This window comes from Pongo abelii, chromosome 8, assembly GCF_028885655.2.
Source record: "Pongo abelii isolate AG06213 chromosome 8, NHGRI_mPonAbe1-v2.0_pri, whole genome shotgun sequence".
NCBI lineage: Eukaryota > Metazoa > Chordata > Mammalia > Primates > Hominidae > Pongo > Pongo abelii.
The window spans coordinates 97,817,619-97,830,506 of NC_071993.2; the positions used below are offsets into that span (position 1 = coordinate 97,817,619).

General features: G+C 42.6%; 1 long non-coding RNA gene across 1 annotated transcript; it reads left to right on the forward strand.

The window, feature by feature from the left end:
* Window positions 1-2,727: 2,727 nt before the first annotated feature.
* On the forward strand, window positions 2,728-10,815 carry LOC112135146 (uncharacterized). Its single transcript, XR_002916434.1, has 3 exons — window positions 2,728-2,756; window positions 8,915-8,970; window positions 10,366-10,815. It is a non-coding gene; the product is annotated as an uncharacterized LOC112135146 (long non-coding RNA).
* The last annotated feature ends 2,073 nt before the right edge of the window (window positions 10,816-12,888 follow it).

Consider the following 12,888-nt stretch of genomic DNA (forward strand, 5'->3'; position numbering starts at 1 on the left):
TGAAATTGCAGGCGTGCTTGGCTTCTTTCGCAGAATGTTGTATAGCACTTTCGTCTTTTAATATGGTATGTGTGCATCTCTCTTTCTCCTCCACTGAATCACAGCACTGGGTTGTCATCATTGCATTTCCACAGTGCCCTGCACAGACCTCAAACTTTGGCACTCAGTGGACATTTATTAAGTGTGTGTTTGTTCAAATTGTCTGCTTTGTGTTAATGAAACTGACAGTCATTTGTTTAGCTAATAACTCACGGGAGAGACAGATCTGAAAACTTTGTCAATTCATACCTGTATTTTTCATTCCTCATTTTTAGATTTTTATTCACATGATTTAGATTTTGACCCCTTAAATTATAACATAGTGGTAATAACTTATTACTTGTGTGTGTGTGTATATATATATATTTAAATTTTATTGTAGTTATATAGTGTTTCCTATTAGCCAGGAAGAAGTCTAAGTCCTTCACATATATTTCATATGTAATTCTTACAACCAACCTGGGAGGTAGATACCACCCTAATCCCCACTTTACGGATGAAGGAACTGAGGCTTGGCAGGATGAAGGTTAAATGATTTGACTAAAGTCTTGCAGCTGGCACATGGTGAGCCTGGAGCCAAACCCAGGAAGTCTGGCTCCGGAGAAGAGATTCTTACTACTAGTGAGTAATGCCTTTGACATACTATCACCAGATAAACCAGAAAGCAAAAAGTAAATGGAAATGATCTAATTGGTTACTGTTTCACACACACAAAATGACCTAGTTCAACTGATGTTCTGGTTAGCTAGACCCCTAGGTGCCCATATGTGAGTTTGTGTGGGAATAAAAATGACTGACAGACGTTTTGCATAAAAATGACTGACAGAGTTTTTGCCCACCCAGCTGCTTCTGTGGCCTCTGGCAGGTAGTGCTGGGTCTCCTGAAGACCCCTTCTCACCTATCCTGTAGATCCAGATGTAACTTGCCAAGAAAAGCAGTTGTAGGACACAAAGGTGTGCAGCACCACGGGGACACTCCGGTCAGAAATCCAGATCCCTACAGAAGCAAAAGTCTCCAGGAGCAGAGGAAGAGGATGTCTGCCACAAACGCCTAGCTCAGTCAATGACAACCAAGATGGCCTGGTCCTGAAAATGACTCAAAACTCAGAGCTGAAAATTTTTGGAGGATTCATGGAGTTGATAGCAGCAACCTCAGGCTTGAAGAGCACATGGCCTTTCTATGGCTGTGAAAACCACCCATGCTCATTCCTGTGCTCCAGGATCTCCAGACATACCCACTGGCAGTATGCTGCTACTTCTGTTCCAGACTCAAAGACCATAGGATGCCATTTCCATATTGTAATCTATGGTTGTGCTTCTCAAACGAATGTGTAGACAAATAACCTGGGAGTCTTGTTAAAAATGTAGATTTTGACCCAGTAGGTTTGGGGTTGCCTGAGATTCTGCATTTTTAAAAATAGAGATGGGATCTTGCTATGTTGCTCAGGCTGGTCTTAAACTCTTGGGCTCCAGGATTTTCCTACCTCAGCCTTTCAAAATGTTGGGATTACAGGCACGAGCCACTGAGCCTGACCAGATTCTGCATTTCTAACAAGCTCCTGGGTGATATTGATGCTGCTGGTCCAGGGATTATACTCTGAGTTGCAAGAGCCCACGGATACTAGCCTGTAATGGGCTAAGGTGCATTGCAAATCTTTAAAAAGTGTCTGTAATACACAACATTTCCAGGATTTATTTGCCCAAGGGACCCATTTTAGTAGAACATTTATTAAAATCTCTATTAGTTAATTAAGATTAAGGTTTAATTTTGAGTAACATAAAATCCAGAATAGCTGACATTTTTTCCTTTATTACACATAAAAGAAATCTAGATAGTCTAGAGTTGGCCATGGCCCCAGACAGCCTCAGGAACCCTGTCTCCTTCTGTTGCATTGTTCTACCCTCCACAGCTTGTAGCTTCCACATCCATGTCCGAGATGGCTGCTCCAGTTTCAGCCATTACAAACACGTAACACTGGCAAGAACAAGGAAGGACAGCAGAAGGACATAGGCACTCTCCTTTCCAATGACAATTCCAAGGAGTTGCACACACCACCTATGCTTTCATATCATTGTCCAGAACCTCATCACTTGGCACAGGTGTGAGGAAGACTGGCCAGTGTGGTCTGCATTCTGAGTACCCATATCCACATCCAAAAATCGAGGGCGCTAGTACCGAGAAAGGGAGGGGAGTGTATATTCCCCTTACACAGTCTCTTAAAGAACTAGTAAAAATAGGGAAAGAAGTGATGCTCTGGTCTGACCCCTTCATTTTGCACAACTGGTTGGCAAGTGTGCAGCATAAGCATCTGTGTCTCTTGGCTGCTCTTCCACATCTTGCTCAATTACTCCATGGTTCCTCTTCAGATGATATCCTTCCTATCCCTGGTGGCAGAGAGGAGACCCTAGGAAGTCCCTGTCTTGGCTGCTTGAGAGCTGTAGCCCTGTTGGGAGCATCTGATTGATAGGCTACTCTGCCTAGCTCCCACTGGGCTCAGAGAATGCATTAGTGTCACAAAAGAGAGGCAAGAGCACTGGAGAATAAAACCATGGTCCATTATTTTGCCGTGTGACACATCTGTACAGGCATCAAAATGTCATAATATGTATGCAGTTTTATAGTGAACCCAGTCTTTGTGATAGCATTTCTGCAAGTTTTTCAATTCTGCATCTTTGCTTCACTGTCTTTGACTATCAGTGACCTGCCATGGGAGGAAGGTAGGCTCATTCTCCAACACTGAATCATTGTACAAAGTCTGTTACGACTTAGTGCTGAGATTGCTTGCTAAATAAGAAAAGAATAGAATGAGATCTGGGAAAATGCAGATTTAACATTTATTGACTGCCCACTATGTGCCAGGTATGAGGCTTGGTGTTCATATACTTATCTTTTCATGCTAATTACAATTTATGACACAGTCTGGTAATGACCAAGCTGGTAGTTCAACCAGGTATCTAGGCCTCTAAAATCTATCCCTTTTTATCAAAACAGAAAACAGGAGCAGCCTTCTGTGCAGCTCACTCTCTTTGTCTCCCTGATCTAGACTTCCCCCACCACATTCTTTCACACATTGACTTTGTGTTCATCTTTTCCCAGTAATTAGTAAATTATAACCCCCGCATCTCAAATTCTTGACATTCATTTGCTGTTTCCCAGTAATTCATTCCATTTGGTATTTGCCTTGAAAAAGGATCCAAAGTGCTGGCTAATGCGGCACGCACTCCCTTGCCTGGATGCAGCCCTCTACCTCATTTATCACATTGAGCCGCTGGTCCTGAAGTCTGACAGGCAATTCAGGCTTTCTGAATGCAATTCAGGCATTGATTTTAATCTATAAAGCTTTCGCATCTGGGTCCTGGCTGCCATGGAAATGAAATAGCTTCTTGGATACTTTTCCACATGCTGCTGCTAACTATTCTGATATGCAGGGTTTTGAGAGACATGTCTGTATTTCTGATGTACAAATGTCCAATATGAATAGCCTCGTAACTTTAACCATCATAGTTAAACGGAATGGAAATCCCAAACAAGGACAAATACATGGCGCACACTTACGCTTATGGCCCTAGGCAATGAATTTATTGATAACAATATCTGGCTAAAAACAAATTTAAAAATACAGACCACAAGGTGGCAAACACATTTGGTTTTCAAACAGGAAATCTCGAAGCCCAGGAGGACACTGGGTACCAGGAAACCAGTGGAGAAGCACGACGTTTAGACTTCGGTGTGTAATCTGATTTTCTCTCACCCACACAAGGGAAGTTGGTGGCAAGGAAATGATTCTAAGATGTATGCTTTGTCAAGGTGGGGGCAGGAAGAATGAAAACTTGGTGCTTACACTAAAAGTATGGTGGCAGGAAATGAGCCATCATTTCAAGTCATGGAAAGACATAGGGAAACTTAAATGCACATGACTAAGTGAAAGAAGCCAATCCAATAAGAGTCCATAGTGCATGATTCCAACTGTAGAATCTTCTGGAAAAGGCAAAACTGTGGAGACAATGAAAACGTCAATGGAGGTCAGAGGTCAGGAGAAGAGAGGGTTGAATAGGCAGACAAGAGAGGATTTTAAGAGCAGTGGAAGAAGCTATTCTCTATGATATTACAATGGAGGATACGTTATCATATATTTGTACAAACCGTGGAATGGACAACAGTAAGAATGAACCCAAGTGTAAACTGTGGACTTTGGATGATAACGATGTGCCGATGTAACACATGCACTGCTCTGGTGGGGAGTGCTGGTCGTGGGGGAGGTTGTGCCTGTGTTGGGGCAGGGAGTATATAGGAAAGAAGTCTCTGTACCTTCCTCTCAATTTTACTGTGAACCTAAAACTGCTCTAAAAAAAAAAAAAAAAACTGGAAAAAACAAAAGTGCAGTGGCAGGCAGTGTGCCCAGGGAATATGACACCACCTTTGTTCCAGTCGGCCCTAGAGGCTGGGAAATGGGGGAGGATGACGGGAACTGTAAAGGGGATTTAAACGCTTCCACCACAGTTCTGCTTTCATTCGCTTCCCCGGAAGGTTCTGGCTGGCTGCCCTTACTGCTCACGTGGCTTTCATTCCAAAACGCAATTCCTCACTTCAGCTTTTTAAATTCTGATGACAGTGGCGTTAGCGAAGAATGTGACAAAGCAGTTGATATGTTGACATATATCCCTAAAAGGATAGAGTTTTAATTAAGAAAAATTAAGAATGTGTCCAAAAGACAGAAACTTAAGTAAAAGTAGAAATAGAAAAAGATGACTCTGAGGCATTTTCAAGTAGCAAATGATGGTTGAATCCACTCATAGAACTTTATTTTGCCATGGAAGAAGGCTGTTAGACCATGACTTATCATATAGAGAGAGCTGGGTGAAACACAGATTTAATTCAGTCCCTGAAACAGAACTTCACATAAAATGTTCAGTGGCACATATAAGTTAGGAGGTGGATGCCAGTCTCTGCTCTCATGAGCAGTGAAGCATAAACTCAACTACAGTTTTTTAGGAGTTTCCCCCTGTCCTTTTCCAATTATCCAGCTCTGTTTAGAAAGTGAAAATTCTTCCAACACTAAGAAATACAAGTTTAATGTCATAAGTATACTTTTTAGGGTCCGGTTTCAGCAAAGCCCAGCCAGGCCGGGAGATGAAGCTGCCATCAGCTGGCGTCAGGTCAATGCACACATAAATTTTTTCCAAACTAAAAACTGTGGTTGTCTGTGTGATATCAAAACAACTGTATGATTAAGTCAGTTCCATCAAGAATCCCTCACGGCAGTTGCTTGGGATGTAAACAGAGACTGACCACGTTTTTCCTTTTCAAATGTGAATTGGGTGGCCTTAGATGTGTTATCTAGGAGTGACCAGTAGGCAGGAAAGGTAAGCTACCTTTGCATTTTCACAGTTCCAAGCAACAACCAACATCCTTGGCTCTTAGGCGGCTTTGGTGCCTGTCCTCCCTGCCACAGGGCCTCCCTAAGCTCAAGTCCTCCCCATTGTCAGGTCAGCACAGTGGGCACTTGCCCGTGCTCACCAGCACTTTATAAGATCGAGTTTGTAACAAGCCCCCTTCAACCCCACCATCGTGGATTGCTCACAAGCATCCTGGGATATACCCAGCGGTGATGAGGCATTGTCCTGGCCCTTCAGGGGCTCCCGGTAATACTGTTCTCTCAAGCCAACTGCCTTATTATCAAGAATGGCAAAACAGGGTATATAATATTGGGGCTCCTACCTGTTTTCTCCCAGGAAAGAACTCTGTGCTCCAATTCCCATCCAGATTCTTGGATGTAAAAGACAACAAGTGAAGCTTGCAGTGATTTTTCCTTCTCTGAGAACAGCAAAGACTCAGGGAGATGAAACTCCAGGGCTGTGTCTGTTTTACACGGCCCTGTTACATGCATGTCTGACAGATCCAGAGGAGAATGAACTCAAGGTGGATTGATCAGGACCCCACCTTTCTATCCACAATCGATCACCCCAGGAGTAGGTAACAATGTTAGCTATTTGCCTACAACTAGCAATTGCCTTTTAAAAGGGTCAGAAACTTAAACTGGGACATCTGACCTGGGGAGGCCAGGCTCATTAGATTGTTTCCACAGAGTTGGAACTAAAAGAAGAGGAGCATCTCCTCTCTGGGGGTAGAAGCCACAGGACATAAGACTTTAGCCCTGTGAACAATCCTGTTCCCCGATGGGTTGAATGCTGGTCCCAATTCAAGGTAGTGATGCCTCTGCTCTTCAGAGAGAAGTAGAGATGAGAGACAGAGACAGCCCTGGAGACATTTGATCACTGGGTCAGAGCTGTCCCTTCCCCGCTTTGTTGGCAGTTATATGAGGCACCCCCTTATTCCTCCAATAAATTCTCTTTTTGCCTGAGCTAATTAGCATTGGGTTTCTATAACTTGCAGGCAAAGCGACACATTGGCAAATTTTCTTGCCCTGACAGCTGGCCTGTCCCATAATTAGATGACCCTTCCTGTGTTTTTTGGCTCAAATCATCATCCATGTGTCCCTCTTTCCTAAAGGCTGCCTCTGAGTCACAGCCTGGTGCATGAACCACCCAGGTGCTCAAGATTTCTGGAGAGCACCTCGCTTGTGACACTCAGCTCTCCATGGAATTCTTCTCCTCTACTATGGCCCACATTCTTCCCTTCTCTCTGTGATTAGAATTCTGGACCTCGGCTCAATACCTTTCCATCCTTCCATTATATCCTTTCCCTGTGGTTGCTTGGAATTTCTGGCAGATGATGGTGCAAAATTGGCAGATGTTCCCCTCCTTCCATCCAGGACTGTGAACTTCCCTGTCCCCAGGAATTTTAAGTAGTAGCCTTTCTTCCTCCTTTCCCTTTCCTCTTTAAGCATTAGACCCAAAGCCATGGACAATTAAAAATTATCTCCCCTTTCTAGAAATCTGACAGACTCCTGCTTTAAGGCCTTATGTTGAAACATTTGACATTGATTTCGATAGACATTAAGAGATCTTATTTCTAAAAACTATATATAGAGGCCCTTGACATTCTCAGATTTAATTCTCATCATCTCCCCATGTCGCAGATATATTTAGGCTGCGGAGCATTTGAATTTCTTTCTGGCTGGGCTCAGTGGTTCATGCCTGTAATCCCAGTACACTGAGAGGCTAAGGTGGGAAGATTACCTGAAGCCAGGAGTTCGAGACTAGCCTAGGCAGCATAGCAAGACCCTGTATCTACAGAAATAAAAAAATAAAAATAAATAGCCAGGTATGGTGATGTGCACCTGTAGCCCCAGCTATTTGGGAAGCTGAGGCAGGAGGATTGCTTAAGCCCAGGAGTTCCAAGTTGCAGTGAGCTATGATTGTGACACAGCACTCCAGACTGAGTGACACAGTGAGACCCTGTCTTAAAATAAATAAATAAATAAATAAATAAATAAATAAATAAATAAATTCTTTCCTGTGATTGTAGACAAAAACCACTTTCTTTTGTAGATGCCGAAAAGTGCTGATATTCACTCTTCCAGCCTTGCTTGCTACTAGAGCTTACGCACCCAGAGTAGGCTTGGCCCATCAGATGCACACATCTGGGGCTTAGAATCAGAAGCTAATTAGGCAAAGAAGGAGGAATCATGGATTATCCTTCTGTTAGTGGCAGCAAAAGTGGCAACACCAACCAGTCTGTGGGGCAGTCATGGTCACGGTGCCCACCATGGTAGACCAGTGGGGTTCAATGCCCACTGGCAGAGGCATTCAGTGTCTGAATGGGACAACTGTGACATTGATCTTGGCTGTGGTCTGGCTTCCCAGGCCCACTTTTTGCCTGTCACTGTCTAAATCTGGTTCTCCAGCCTCCCCTCAAGGATTCTGTATGTCTCCAGTGTCCTTTCAACACATCACTTTTTTATTTAAGTTGCTCACAGCAAGAAACTTTGAATGGTCCACCTTCATAGGGTTCACTATAGGCAGTCATTTATTTATTCCTTGTGGTGCAAATTTGAAATATGTAGTCTGGAAGGCTGATATGTAAGAGCTGGTCACTTCACTAGTGAGAGAGCCTAGCAGATCTCCAGTTCCGTGACTCAGTACAACTTTAGTTTTTCCTTGTGAGATGATAAAAGATATTTGTTCCTTTTTGGGGGTGGGTATGAAGCATAGCTGTTCAATTGAAGCTGTGGGAGAAGTGCAGAGAAAGGGAGACATAGTTCTTACCTGGAAAATAACTTTATAAATGACTTAAGTCCTGTGCATAAAATATCGTCAAAGGTGTGACAGGATCATTTCCAGTTGGCTTTTTTTCATTTTATGAGGGAAACTATATTCTGTAGTGACCGTGTGACTATTCGATTTATCAACTAAACCAGGGTAACATTGACAGTGAAAGCGGATGCTATATTAATAGCATTATTTATTTATTATTCCATTAGAAACACTAAGATAACAGACATAATAATGGTCACCCTAAGTGGTAGAGTGGAGATTGGAGATTCTAGATGGTCTTGGAGTCCCTCAGACACTGAGCTATCTATGGTGGTGCCTGCCCCACAGCACTCTTTCCATGTTCCTCAATCACATTCTAATTCTTTCTCTTCGAGACAAGTGCTGGAGACTGACAGGTGTCAGCCTGCCTGCCCCTTGCCCACACTTCCCTATTCAGGCAACTGGCAATCCATTCTAGATTTGCACACATTTCTACAGACGCGATTTCCATAGCAACAGCAGGACTCTATAAAAAAGGCACCTGAGCAATGCTCAAAGATAAATCACCCTCTTTCAGAGTCCTCCACTCTAGGGAATTACAGGCTACTGCCACTTAGAATTTCTGAGCTCCTTTTCACATATAGACATATGTACATTTCTAATCCCAGTTTACTGTCTTTCAGTTTAATTAATTACGAACATTTTAACCTCTTTTTTAGGCCAGAGATGCTTGCTGCGCAGCAGTGGTTCAGAAGTGTTTTAATGAACTAAGGAGGTAGGAGGAAAAGAAGTCTCATGTTAAGAGTTCCTACTATGCACCAGGCACTTTTACCTAAATTATCTCCTTTTCATAGAAACCCAGGCAGAACAAGGACACCTCTGCAGCACAGGCTGAGCTCATGCTAAATTGGCAAATGTTATGTACAACATCCCACTCCCATATCTCATCACCAAGGAAGCCAGAGAAAAAGAGGGTCTGCATGGGGGAAGGGATAGGAGTGGGAGGGGTGGGTGGCAGGATTGCCAGTTGGGGAGCTGGAAACACAGGGCTCAGGCTGGAGGTTCTGTTTCCAAATCATTCGTCTCATCAGAGCAGTGGGGAAGGAGGTGGGAATGAATGATATTGATTTATTTTCTTATCTGAAGAGAATGATGCCCTGAAAGCAAAGGGTATTAAGTAATTGGGCCTTGCTTCCTTGAACCTACCTGTCAGCCCCAATGAAGTCTCTCCTCCTTTTTTAATTTCAAGAAATCTCTACACAGTGCTATGATTTAAAAAAAAAAATTAGCAATTGTTTACCTCCCTACAAGAATCTTTCAATTTTCACAATTTCAGGGTCTTATTTCTTTGGTTGGTTTTTGTGCTTTGGAGCAGATATGAAAAAGATTTGTCTTACCTGTACTTGAAAATTCAATTCATTCATTTGTCGTTCATTCATTCATACAAGAAGTATTTCCTCATTTCCTTTTTGGCCTAGTCATGAGGCTTTGCACTGAGAAATGCACACAGTCATGGGCCTTACTCTCCTAAGCTTGTCATCTTATTCAAAGGAAGAAATTAACTAGTTCACTATACAATTATGTGATTAAAAACTGTATAAGGGCAATGAAAAAAAAGTACATGACAATATTAGAAGTGCAAGGGGTGGCCCTTGTTCCCACATTGTCCCACCATTAAGATCTATCCATTTAAAAAACGCATATTTTAATGCGTAAGTCACCCAACTCATAGCATAAATAAGGTCAATCAGATTGTTTTCCTCCAAATGGGTTCATGAGATCAGTGTGCTGAGGAAGTGGGAGGATTTATGGAATCAATGAAGAGTAAAGGAATAATCTAGGAACATAGGACATCAATCGGTGGGCAAACCTGGTTAGGAGTTCCAAACACCCTCATTGGAGCAAGAAAGCAACAGGTGCCCGAGAGAGAGGGAGAGGGACACAGAATGAGAGGCTGAAAGCACAAGGAAATAGATCTGTCCGAAGGAGGACCTTACCCAACGCTGCACACACCTAGACAAATGGCGAATATAAGATATAGGGAATGACCTTTAATTCATTCATCATTAGTACTCAAGCTACTCAAAGCTAATTTTCAATAACTTCACGATTAATAACAGACACAAATGTTAGGCATTTTCTCTGAAACCAAGCGGCATCTTTTTATTAGAGATTTTCCAGATGGCTGTGTTTGATGCTGCCAACTATCCCAGATGGAGAGGGTTTCCTCACCTGCACCCAGTCTGTACCTCTCTCCAGTTGTTTCCTGTCAAGCTTGGACTCCTGAATGGGATAACACTGGAAATGGCTGAGTTAAATGAACACTTGTTATTTCCAGTTATGACTTAATCCCTGATAATGATTTATATCTGGTTTTATCCTTAATCCCTTTCTGCTCATTTACCTTAGTGAGTCAGATCAAATCATTTATAAACTTGATGTTTCTCTCCCATTTTCCTTTATTTTAGCTAGAGGCCTAAGCCAGAGCTAGGTATGAGAAGCCAGTCCCCAGGGTTGCTTTCCCCTGGGCTTCTACTTGGCTCTGCATATTCCTCTGCATAAAAACAACACCCAAAATGATGGCTCAGCCAATGCTGTTTTATCAGTCTAGAGGCAGAAGTGAAAAGAGAGTTCCCTGGAGCTATTTGTAATCCATTTGCCCTTTCCATCAGAGTCTCTATTGCCAGGTCTTGAAGAAGGGTATGTGGACCCTCCACTAAGCCCATGTAAAACTCCTCCCTGAGTTGAGGGAAGGGAGTGTGCAAATGCTTTCCAATTTGGGGTCAGTTGGGACAGTTTCTGCAAGGGCAATTATCTTCTCCTCCATAAAGAACTAATGTGGGTTTCCTCTAGAATTTCCCCTTCTCATAACTCAAGCAAGAATCTGAACTTTCTCTTGGAGTCTGAATCTCAATGGGATTTGGTTTTCCACAGATTGGAACCTTTGTATGTAATTCAGCTTCCTTTTGATTTAAGAAATGTCAATGAGCTTCCTCTGTGTGCCTGGGTTTGAGTGATCCTGGGACTGTAGGACTATGTCTACATTCCATCTACAATATACCTTGGCCATAGCCTTTGCAAACAAAAAGTTTATCAGTTGTTCACGTTTAAGGCAACTTCTCTGCTTTCAGAAAATTTATAATCTGGCAGAAGAATAACAGCGAGCACACACAAAACAATACATAAAGTAGTATGGTACAACGGGAAGTGTTTTAGGCTGGAAATCAAGAGCTCACATCAGAGTGGTAGCTCTGCCATCTATAGATGGTGACACAACATTTCTTCTCTGAACCCCAAAGTTCTCAACTGTAAGGTGAAGTTGAACTAGATAATATCAGAGGGCTCCCTATGGACTTCACCTATGATCATATTCAAAATATCTTCTCTTGTCTCCATCTTCACCACTGCTCCCATCCAAACTAGCACTGTCTTGCTTCTCTACATCTGTAAAATTTCCTGGCACTGCTTCCAGTCTTGCTATCCTAGAATTCATTATTGCAGTCAGAGTAATCTTTTGAAAACACGAGTCATATCTTGCTACATGCCCCTCCCCCTCTGCCTAAAATCCTCCAACAGCTTCCAATTGCCCTTAGAATAGACCATAAGCTGCACAGATGGCCTTCCATGCCCTCCGTAACCTGACCTTTCCTCCTGTGCTCTCTGACCTCACTGATTGAGTGTGTGCAGGAGTGTGTTCTCATCCTCACTCACTATGCTCTTACCACTTCTTTGCCCAAACCATATCCCAACTAATTCTACCTGCTCTTCCATCTAGAAAGTTTCCTTTTCAATGGACTCATATTTTCTGGTCTTTTTGCTCCAGGCACACTTAATTCTCTCTCTATCCCTCGAAGTACAACCAGGAGACCAATGAAGTAAGCAGGAGAAATCAAGATTGGATTCTAGTCCAATCGAGAAATTAAGTCAAGGATGACATTAAGGTTTCTAATTTGGGAGACTAATGAAGGCTGGAATATAGAAGAGGAAGAGCAGGTTTGGAACCCGTGAAAGAAATTTCCAGTGGATAGTTTATTAAATCTTCACTCTTCTTTAGGTCCCTGTTTCTTACCTAGGACATATAGCCTTCTTTTTTCAGGAAGAAGATGCTAAGCATAGTTCACGCTAAGCTGTTTGCTATGCTCAGTGTTTGGACTACTTGGCAATGGTCTTTTCTATTAGTCAGTGTCCAGCTGATCCATGTGTTAACATTTTTCAATATCACTGTTACTAGTGCTCTTTCGAGTGCCATGCTTCCCGCTCTGAACCTTCCCTTGCTCTATGCTAGAAGGTCATCCCCAAGAAGGGCTTCTCGACATTTTCCTCCCCGGGACTTTTAAAGGCAGAAACTCCTGGATTTGAGGGTTTAGAGCCATCCAAGAAACAGGCCAAATTTATTTGAAAGCTCTTCTCTCAAATCCTTACAATTCATGAAAATTTATATTCTGCTTCACAAGAAATCTATACTTGTTTCAATATAAAAATAATGTTTAAAAGTACTATCAAGCATCACAGTTTAGAGAATGGGCTTCGAAGTCAGAAAGGTCAGAGATTGGCTTGCGGCTCTGCCAATTACTTGTTGTTGGACCTGGAGCAAGTTCTTTGACCTCTCTAGGCCTCTGTGTCCCTCATGTGGTTGTTGACCACGTGGTCAATGTTCCATAGATTTAGCACCCTGAGGGCCAGAGTCTATCTT